Below are 12,058 nucleotides of genomic sequence, written 5' to 3'. Positions count from 1 at the left end.
GTGCAACAGGGATTTGATTTCCATCCCTGTGGTGCTTTAACTGGACAGGGACCCCCCCCCTCTCTCTCGCTAAAAAGGACAGAGGGGTGACTCGTTGAGGGACAACCTGGAAAACAGCTGTCTGCAGCGTTGAACCTTCAGAAGCTTGTTAATATGAAGAAACTGGACTGAAGCAGTTAATATGCAACTAAGTCCAACATGGGTTTGTAGATTGCATTGTAAGAAACCCAAGGGTCACTGCAGTACACCTCCTACCGCCCACCCCCTCGTTTTCAGTTGAATTGACGTCAGGGAATGGAATGAGAACTATTCTGAAACATTACAGCGGGGGTGTCCAACTCAGTTTTTGGAGGGCTGCAGTGTCTCCTGGCTTTCATTCTACCCGAGCTAATCAGTTAATAAATCAGTCTAATTATTTGATTAACTGGAGACATTTAACACCTCTCTCCAGGCCTCAAAATGTTTTGCGGGTAGCCTACCGGTAACTTGAATCAAGAACATTTTTTAAAATCAGTCGTAAAAGACCTTGAAAAAATAGCGTGTTAAAAATTAGGCGCGTTAACTAATCTATATTTATATACAAACGTGTTATGTTCCCTGGTTTGTTCCTGTAGAGTTTGCTACCATGTCTGTGTGCTTTCTTGTGAGAAGTGGCTCACACGCAGGAAGTATCAGCGGGTATTACAAAGCATCCCGGTCTGTGGATGGGAGATGTTTCGGGTGGCAGATTTATTATACATGTTTACGGCGTCTGCAGATTGAAAGCAGGGAGCCTGCTGCCGAGGTAGTTTCGCTGTTGGAGACGCGTGTCTGCCGTGGATTTAGCTGCTTTTCACTGGTGGGTTTTCTTTAGCAAGTACACAACACCACAGAAGCGTGGAGATGTGTCGCTGTTTGGCAGCTCTCGCTGCGGGGGCGACGCTCTGTGGTTTCTAATGAGCGAGTGTTTCTCATGTCACACCGCTGTGTCTATCAGCTGGGTGAGCCCATTGCAAACACATGCTCTTCAGTTAATATTACATTCAATTACCTATTCAAACAAGCATAACAGCCTTAGGGTTAACTGCTCATGAAACTACCCTAATGGCATAAAAGCCTGCACGGCATAAATTTGTATTAACCCATCAGGAACCACAAACATTTTTCATTGAATAAAATGTGTTACATTCCAAATCAATATTTCTTCTTTTTTTTAAATCTATCGTTTTGGCTATATATATATATATATATATATATATATATATATATATATATATATATATATATATATATATATATATATATATATATATATAAGGTCTTCTTCAGTTTCTTATTTTACACTGATGCGTCTTAAAAGCATCCCAAGGCTATATTTGCAGAACAAACAGTTATTTTTAGACGTAACTTTTGCAGTTAGCAAAATTAGGCGTAAGTTATCATAACGGTATAGTAAAAGAAATAATGTAAAGCAGGTAGATGTCAATTAACCGCCTACACGTCATGTATTAACATAAATACGGGTTGTGTTCTGATTTTTCCTAAGAAAAAGTGATTCGTTACTTAATATGTTAACAGCAAACAGTCCCGTGGTTGCACAGGACATGCGTAAACTTTGTCTTGAAACAGAATTTTCAAATATATATATATATATATATATATATTATATATATATATATATATATATATATATATATATTATATATATACTTCTCTCTCTCTCTCTCTAGCCCCCCCCCCCCAAAAAAAAAAGTGGGGGGGGTTTTTTTTTCAACGTTAAACTGTTATGCATATTTATGTACGTCTCATTACTAGAGACTTCTGAGAGCTATATTGTGTTTTTATTCAATGTTTCAAAGCATAAAAGAACATAACCGCAGAGCGATCGTGCAGCAGCATTAAAAATTGAAAATGTAAAAATAGCAGGGGGGGGGGAACTACAGTCATAAGAACCGACTAACCGTACAGCGCCTCTCACTCAAGCCAGTAATCAGACGACAGCAGCCACCGCACAGAAAGTTCTGCGGGAAAGTTCTGCGGGCACATTGTCACCGACCGAACCTGCACCGCATCAACAAAGCGCTGGGTTTACCTGGGCTGGAGTCGATGTCTTTCTCGTTGCGCGGCAGCTGCAGTTAAATCTTATAGCGCAGGCTGATCGTCTAACGATGCTCGCTTCGCATTTCTTCCCGAGTGAAGAACTCTTTTGCCGGGCACTGTACGACCGTGCCGCTGCTAGCCCCACGACACTCGGTCTGAAGCAACTTCGCAGTACACTTTTTGTTTGTTTGTTTAAAAGGAAAACAAAAGAAGAAAAAAAGTGGGGTGTAGGAGGAGCTAAATTGGAAAGTGGGTTTTTTTTTTTTTTTTTGTAACTCTTTCGGGTCCACCTCAAGCAAAAATCCTCCCTTATAACAATACGTCAACATAAAACTCTATCTATCTATCATAAAACTCTATATATCTATCTATCTATCTATCTATATATATATATATATATATATATATATATATATATATATATATATATATATATATATATATATATATATATAACAAGAAATGGGCATTTAAAAAAAAGTTAAATTAAAACAGTCAAATATTTTATGTAAATTAGTTATTTCCTGGTTACCCAGGTGAATATTTTGTGTTTTATTTTATGTCTGTACTTTTATTTCTGTTGCTGTCTTTTTAGTTTCAACCCAAATCGTTTACAATTTTTTTTTTTTTTTTTTTTATATCATTATGTAATATTTGCGCGTTTTAATTGGGTCGTTAGTAAGCATTTGGAAGGAGGCTAAATCTCTTTTTTTTTTGCTGTTTCTGTTCTAGTGGCGGCTTTTCACAAACCAAATTCTGCAAGCCGCAAAACCCTGGAAGCCTGGGCAGGGTCTCCCCCTCTTTCACGGGGAAAGCGCTCCCCGTGTGCCGTCGACTCCCGTGATGCGGCTGTGCGTTCACTCAGCAATACAGCGCTGGTGCTGGCCCCAGGATAGCATGTTAGTTTAATGCCATACCGTACCATAGCTATTTCATTTACATTGCGTCCTTCATGTGCAGGCATCCCAGGGGCACGTAACAAAAATGCAACGCTAGCCAAAAGAGCGCCAAACTGCTGGCTAGTGAAAGTCAAAGAGGTCATATGTTATTAGCTTAGATTTTTTTTTAAAAATACTGCTTTCTGTGGAGAAATGCAATCCACGCAAGCAGCTGCTTTTTGAGCTGTTGTGCGCTTGATCCGAAAGATTGTTTTGAGCAGCGCTAGAACTCCTGCAATCACATAATTAGTTTTTTTTTTTTTTTTTTTTTAATATTCAAAAATCTGACTCAAACCCAGACCACAAGAACTGCCTCAATTCTACAAATGACTGCTTCTCTTTCAGAGCACTGCATTGTTCTGCAATGCTGAATTACGCCACACGCCTCTCCAAGACCATTGTTCCAGCAGAGAAGCGGGGCGTAACAATACAGAACACAAATGGAAAAGTTCTTTGACTCATGCTTCGACAACAAGCTTTTGGCTTCTATAAAAATAAAGATTTAAAAAAAAAAGTCTTGTCAGTTTGTCAACTATTTAAAAAGTGTTGATGCGCATTGTTTTGTCGCTCTCATCAAGAAACGGATAGGCAAGGCATTCCGTTTAGAATGGAAAAGGAGTTTCTGTCAAAGAAAGCTCGGGAGATTCTGGAAGTAGTTTTGGGTGACAGCACGGCTACGCTAGGGTGTAATCACATTATTAGTCCTACAGACAGCCCTGTCTTGATTATGGTCTGCAGTGAACACCTGCCAAGTTGTGTTCGAATCTGTGGCGTGTCCGTGAATGGGTTAATGTTGAACCACATTGCATTTGTCCGTCAATCTATGATGTGCGTCCGTAAAATACATTTCTCTGGCTTGATCTTTGTTGATCACAGCGTTTCACCTTTCCTGAATCAAAACAAATTAATTCAATAGAAGAAAACCTTTTAGTGTAATTTTCATTGCCATGCCAACAGCTGCTTTTACCTTTTTGGTTGTGCTTTACTCCGGAACCTGAGTTATTCTGAAGGGCTGTCCGGGTATTAATCAAGGGCAAGGGTTACGTCACTGCTGTTGCTAAATTAGTTATATCACTTCGGTGATATGAACTGTTCAAGCTAGAGATAAGATAAACATCCGTGCCCTGTGCTGTCAGGAACGCCGTGTTGAAGTCTCTTGAAAAATTATATGCACGACAAAGCTAGCCCTGACTTCTACCAATACCCTGCCCTGGACCGTAGAGAGCATCCTTTCTCTTAAGGGGGTGAGGGACGGAGGGAGCAGTTCAGTCTCCATGCTTCAAGCCTGCCCTGGACTGGAGGGAGCACCCTTTCTCTTAGGAGGTGTTCATTTTCTTTATGTCTATAACACGAGCATGCACATGTTTTTACATTTTGTATTTTATATCCGAATCTGATGCTCAATAGAGGGCATGTGTTTTGCAACATCAAAGAACTGTCATGCTGTACACATGAAATCCACCCACCCCTTCTTGTGATAAACCCATTTACATGCAGCAGTCGTGGGAGGTTAGAAAGAGACTCACCCCTTTCACTGTTTCACAGGAAACCACTCACCTTTTAAGGTAACTTATTTATTATTGAGCTGACTCAGGTTCTTCATTGAAACCTGTTTTTTTGTGCAGTGAGTTGCAGGGGCTTTACGACTATGCGATCACCCCTCTCTGGTGGAACTTCAGGACCGCTCCGTCTCTCACCACCTTCTGCAGCCTCAAGAGCCCAGTCTAGACTGCTCGTGGTGGATCTCTTGCACCGCCCCTCCTACTCTGCACTGAACCTGCCTGACCTCAGCACCACGTTACTGCATCCTCACCAAACGCACTACAATGTCTTTGTAGAGATAACTTGTTGCATCCTAATTTATATTGTATTTTAGGAGCGTTATTTGCACTTATTGTAAACTACACTATTTAAATATCAAGCTTGCATTGTACTATTTGCTGCCATGTAACGTCTGTAAATCGCATTGAAAAAACAAATAAATAAATAAACACCACACATTATTCTTTGCTTCTCACCAGCAGCTGGGATATCTAATCCAAGGAAAAATCAGAGCAAACTTAACAGGTGTCGGTCATACCTGACGCTTTCTTTCCTCCTGTCGACTGGATCTCTCTGCCCCACTCAATCACAGCTCAGCCGGCCAGAAGCCACTCAAACTGGTCAAACCTGCTGTATAATTAACAGTTTTCACAGTGGTCCAATGAAGAAACAGAGTCTTATACGGAAAAGGTGAGAGATTTATTATGGTACTTTGCGAGTCCCTGAAAAGTGAATGTTGAAACTGAGCAAGCCTAGTTATAAAAGTTTACCTGCCAGCTCTAAAGTGATAAACATTTAACAAGAAAGAACCTACTGTTTTTAACACTGGCTAATATGAATAGAATTGTCTTAAAATACGGTAAAGAAACACATATTGGTGAAGTATATGGGCTGCTACACGTTTCAACATAATAGTTGGATTTTCAGGTTATGAATGAAAGAAAAACCCAAAACCACAAGAAAAACAGAAATATAAATAAATGAGCTTTTTTTTTCCAAAAAGAAATTGAGGTATTCACAATAAAACAGCATATATATATATATATATATATATATATATATATATATATATATATATATATATATTCTTTATATATATATATATTTCTTTTTTTATATTAGTGAAAAAAAAAATAAATCACTCTTAACCGTAAAGTGTACAATTTCACATAAACAAAAACACAATAAAATAAATAGAAATCTATAATAGCATTTTGTTTTTGTTTTTTTTGATTTTTTTTTTTTTAAATTAAACATTATTACTCATGCAAGAGACAATGAAACGTCACCATGAAGCCCCACCCCTTAACCAAACAAGCCCCTCCCTCTCCTGTGTCACCTCCCACCTTACATACATCGAGACTCTACTGACAGGGTGCTGCAGTGCAATGTGCCGTCAATATAAAAACCAGCTTTAATTTAAAAACAGGGCATCTGACATTTACTGAAAGCCCCTGGCCAATTATATTTTATGTGCAGCGTGCCAAAGTTCACAAGCGTGGTGAGCGCCAACACAAACACCTATGAAATCTAAAACACATCTATTTTGTTTCAATAGAACAAACTTCCCCCATCTTTATGTGTTTTAGTTGTTTTTCTGCCGCTGTGATTTAAAAGAATAGCCACTTCCCCTGCTCTCTCTTTGTATGTGCGATCTTGTGAGATTATACAGCCAAGTGGAGCCAAGAGAGAGGAGGGGGAACAGGTCAGCCCTCATGCCGTTATGCAGGCAGAGTTTTTTGTGCACAGTACTGGGGTGAGGCAGTCCCTCAGGCACCTGCAGCAGCAGCAGAATGCCATATCCAGGTCTGTCTTCGGAGGATGGAGACGCAGTCAGGAGATCAGCTTTGGTTTCACTAAAGTTGGTGGTGGCAATGGCATTTAGCAGTGTTGCATGTCCTGGCTAGTCTGGTAGAAACACTTGGTGGTCTCCAACCATTTAAAAAGAATTGATCCGTAATGCATTCGCTATACTTTTGAAAGGTCTCCCTAGACTGCTTGCAGCCCCAATCAAGGCTCACGATAGTCAATAAGGAAACTTGAATCACTGCCATTGGGCAAGCCTGGTACATTGATACTGCAAAAAAAAAAAAAACAACAAAAAAAACAAAACCGCTCATTTTTTGGGGAGTTTTGAGAAACCTGCAAGTAAAATGGACTTTTCCTCAGCGAAGAAGAGGGTTCGACTCGAACTGAACACGCTGCCGTGCTTTTGCACAGTGTTGTGTGCACGTCACATTTGCAGAAAGGGGGGGGGGGGGGGGGGGTTCTTTTCTATTGAAACCCTTCAGTTTGAATTTCACAGGAGAGATTGCACAGGTTATCTTTGGGCGTGGCTGTTTGAATTTGGAGGGGCTTGGTTGGGATCATCTTTCACCTCTGCACTGCAGCACCCCAATGAACAGCACTAGCACATGTCGAAAATTCAGCAGTTCCACGCTATCTCTCATATCGGTTTTAAAACAGATTTCATTATTTCAATCAAAATTTAAAAACAAGTAAGACTGGTCTACAATACCCTGCAGTATCTTTCCCGTTTTGATTATTTTGTTTTCAGCTCGTTTTCAGAGCTGCGACGGTGAATTGAAAAAGGGAAATTCCTTTTGAAACAAAAAAAAAATACAATCAATCAATAAAAATAAACATTACACTGTATTTATAGATATAAAAAAAGACACACTTTTGTTGCTCTGTCACAAATTCGATGCATCAGCGCTGATCACTAACAAACAGAAGACCCAATCCTATTGCATTTGAAAGGGTCTGACACACACTGTATAGACAGCAATGCTCCTGCAGACAGGGGAGCACTGTCTGTCGAACATCGCTTCAGCATTCAGTGTTTTTGGATATTGCTCACAAACAATCGAAAACTAAAAACAGAGAGACGAGGGACCATTAAACAAAAGTGTGGCTTTCTTTTGAAACATTTTCTTTTTCTGCAAAGATAGATATACGTATAAAAAAATAATAAATAAATAAAGACTTGAAATGGATAGCCATTAGACCTCTAAACGTGAACATGCGATTGCTAATATGGATCCAGCGAATGACCAATCCCTTTCCTGCGTTACCATGCACTAACTCACTACTCTATACAGTTTTTTTTTAAAAACCTTTGGCTTGTCAAGTTAAAATGGTGTTGTTTTGCATGCATTGCACGCTCTTTTGTGAACATCCCTGTGTGTAATAATAATAATAATAATAATAATAATAATAATAATAATAAAAAAACAAAAAGCAAAACAAAACCTTTGTTCTAAATAAAATGTAAAAAAATATCGCGATTTAAAAAAAAAAAAAAAAATGCAATAAAACTGCACTTTGTTTTAAATTATAATTTTTCTGTTTTTTTTTTTTTCTTTGCCCAACCAAGCTAAAAGACTGAATTCACATGCTGGTGATAACACGGGAGAACGAGAAAGAAAGTGATAGAATAAAAACTAAAAATTAAAAAACAGACATCAATATCAATAAACCGTAACCCTAAACATTCACCTGTGTTTAAGCAACTTTTAAAAAAAAAAAGCTATTCAATTTAGCTCCACAAAACATTCAACAGGATGAAATACAACTGTATGTCCCGCCCCCTCGCCCCCCCAAGTATATCACTGTGCTGTAATACTGTATGCAAAAATAAATGTAATATTTACTAATGTAAGCCCCACATTGCAATGCGTACTAGCGCTCAGCCTTCGTGACCCTTTCCATCGAGGGTGCTTGACAAGATTTCTATATCAACCCAACAGAAGTGTGCTGGCGTGTAAACTTCCATAAGATGCATTCCTCTAACATGACTGCCACACACCAGAGTTGTGCCATTGGCTGCCGAACGTTAAAAATGCCAACTGCAGCGGTTTCCCAGCTCGGCTTCGACAAAGACAAACCGTACACCTCGAGAACAAATCGAACACCAGCTCATAGATTCCTTTCTTGTATATAAATAAAACTAAAAACCCTTTTTTGGTTGCTTTAAAAAACTACTAAAATGGCTGCAAAAGAACTGTATAAAAATGCCTCCATTTGTGTTTTTACTTAGAAATACCTGCTTTAGCACCACTCTGTTTACTCAGAATAACCTTCTCCGCATCTGCTTTCAACATGCTTCTACTTTCTCACATACAGCGTCCTTCCTTGTCCACAAAGCTCCACTCCACAAGCCTCTGTGAACCTCATTCTGACACCTGCGCTCCCCTGTCTACCAACACCAGTTAAACCCGAGCCCTTTGCGAACGAAATCAAAAACAGCAACTGTACTGGAAATACAGACACAAACTCCTTCCCACTGCTTCAATAACATACTCTTCACCCTTTAAAAAGGCACAAGGGACACGCGTGTGTCCCACACAATCACGATTTGCAATGAGGTGCACGGAACAGGGTTTAAAATTTACATTGGTCAGCTTTGTGATACTCAAAACGGATTTTTAAAGAAGAAACTGTTTGAACAACAAGCGCTCAGTACCTTAAAAGCACTCCCTGCTCTCCCACCTACAAACTGGCCCGGATGTTTGACATTCAGCTCTTGCTCGTGTTTTCTGCAACGTATGTCAACAAGACTCCTTTCACTTCAGTTTCTATTTCTAACATCAGGGGGAAAAAGATGCAAACATACAATGATTGAGAAAGCGTCATGCTTGGAACTCAGCTGGGGAAAAGCAAAGGCAATTGAAAAACTTAATTCAGATGAATCCTCCATCAATCAACTGTATTACACCGCGCCTTCAATACAGCATTTAAAAACATCATTCAGAACTGCTAAATGGGCCAAATAAATGCCCTGACCAATCTTCCGATTGCTGTCTGTAATAGAAAAAGGGTTTGTCCTTGGATTTGTTTAGTTTAATTTCCACCCCTGCTAAAGCCAATGTTATACAATTCTGTACATCAGTGTTGTAAAGTTTCCCAGACACGTCTATCTGTACCTGCCGATCGCAATCAAAATCCAAATTTAAAAACAGATGCAATACCCAATCTCCCTCTCTCAACTCTGCAACACTTCCAGCTTCCTTCACTAAGCCTAGCTTCCTTGCACAGACAGACACATGTTCAACTCCTTCGGTGGCATTCAACACTTGATGATAGACGATTTCCTCTTTAATCATTTGCTTAAAATAAGATTAAACATTTTTACTTGCTGGACTGTGGTTTTTTAAAACCCAACATTTTTGCCAGCGATATCAGTATATTATAGTACAATCAGCTCTCTGATATACGACACTGAGATACACGGCAGTCTGGGATGGCAAATCAGTCTTTATTGTGCACTGCAGTTACACAGCGTTTCCTCCAAAAACAAAGCGAATGAGACAAGGCACGGTTAATCACTAAACAGTTTTAGATACTGTGATGCATTATCTGTGATCTTCAGTTGTATTTATGCATTTTGCATACTGACTTTGGACACGGTTTTAATATTTTGCTAAATTGCACTGTGTTCATATTTTACGCAGTTCTGTGCATGGGTAACATTTTGATTTCATTTTGCTGTTGGGTCGTTAATGGGGAATTTTACATACTGCTGCAATATGGATTTAAACGTATGTACTGTATTACAGTCCACATGTCCAGTCGTTTTTTGACAAGTGATAGTTTCATAATCTTCTGTTGAAAATATATTACTGTACCAAAAAACCAACTACAGTACATCAAAATGGAAGCCTGCTTGTTTTAAAACACAGTCCTTTCAGCTATGCATTGTTGATGCTGTATCTTTTTTGTGTTCCCTTAAAAAAACAGATGTTTTTGACTTTCACTGCCGTTAGTCCCCGCAACTCGTGTGTTAACTTGTGTGTTATTTTTGCTTTCTGTACGAAATGTGTGTGTGTGTGTGTGGGTGGGTGTGCAGGGCAGGGGGCTGTCTGTGTGGTAGGGGGCTGGTTACAGCATACTCACCTGCATACACATCAAATCTGGTGAGATAATCACACATGCATCAAACCATTTAACAGTCACTGAAGTCAAAACTTTATAGGATCAGGCATGCGAGTGCTGACTGTAGTTAGATGGGTACAATAACCCTAATTAATAATACAAATGATTTGCTCTTTAAAATCGTTTGGTTAAAAATGAAAGATTATTACGATAATTATACAAAGTACCTGCATGATCATGTTTTAAATACTAAATAATAATAATGTCCCCAGTGATATCGGTACATTATAGCAATTAAGAGGGATACAAAATACAAACACACCCTAAAAAAACCAAACTCCCGCAAGGTTAAGGACATGCTGTCTGTAACATCCTGAACTTTGGATTCACTTTGTTACACTGCGAGCATCTTTCCAAGAAATTGCACATACCTCTTTGTGTCTCAGTGTGAGCTGTGCTAATCTTTGCTAAACAGACAAAGGACTCTGCAGCCTGGAGTGGCATGCCTGCCTGTCGAAGCCAATTCAACCCTCTTCACCGACTACAGCAAAAACATAAATCTGTCCAATTATCAGCCACTAGCCTTCCAGAACAAGCAGGGAGCTTATTATTGGCTGCGAATGAAAAAAGGGCAGACTCATTTTGCCAAGAGCTGTTAATAATGCTGTCTACGGTCAAGCAGTTCATCACAGCAATCCTTGGGCATTACTTTCCATCACATTTTGAAATGTCTCCTCTAGAGCAGAAACGAAATGTATGCACAACCCTAAAATGCTAATTTCTCCTATACCGTGTGAGCGAGGTTACAAAACACAAATAGCAAAAAATAACGACATTACGAATCCCAGCCCCTTCTCTCCATATATAAAATCAAATTAACTTCTATACAAAACAGCTGTAAAATCAGAAATAAATTGCTCCTGTACTTTGAGAGGACTTAACAAACACAAACCAGCAGTAGCAAATGGATCAATGCATTTATGTGTTTTACAATCTAAAGTAATGCTCGTCCCAGGGGTCAACGAAGACGTTTCATCGGGTTTTATGCTGACTTGTTTAAAAGTTACGGGTTAAAAACAGAGACGCTCAGATCTTGTTTTCCTGCTCCACGTGTTATTTTACCAGCATGTGAATGTCTGCACATTCCCTCAGATTGCCTGAAGCCAGCATCACCCTCCCTCACCCTCACCCGCTCCCAATAAAAACGTCTCAAGGTTAAACCACAGGGAGGCCACCAAACAGAAGCAATGCCAAAGCTGCATCAGCTTAGAAATCCCAAAGCCAAGCCGATGCCATTCTGTCCCCTGGGAACTGCATGCACCGTACGAACGAAACAAGCCCAGTACAGCAGACTTCAGATAAGGGGGTCTGTCACCCTGCTACAGAGGGGCAGGATCTGGGTATGGAAACTGGAGCTTTTCAGGGCATGTAGAGTAAAACCTGTCCAATCCAGCCTCTCCACATACCGGCATTCTGTACAATTCTGGGTTGATCCCCTGTACAATCCGGAACTTGTCTCTAATGGAATCCAGTCTGCCTAAAATCAATGTGAATCTGGCTTTGCAGCCTGGCAGCGAATCCCGTGATTGTTAAGTATTTTGCAAGGTAAGCCAACAGTAAAGTTC

The sequence above is a fragment of the Polyodon spathula genome, unplaced genomic scaffold, assembly GCF_017654505.1.
Source record: "Polyodon spathula isolate WHYD16114869_AA unplaced genomic scaffold, ASM1765450v1 scaffolds_883, whole genome shotgun sequence".
Lineage (NCBI taxonomy): Eukaryota > Metazoa > Chordata > Actinopteri > Acipenseriformes > Polyodontidae > Polyodon > Polyodon spathula.
The sequence above is the reverse complement of the archived record's forward strand: the minus strand, read 5'-3'. Positions refer to the sequence as shown.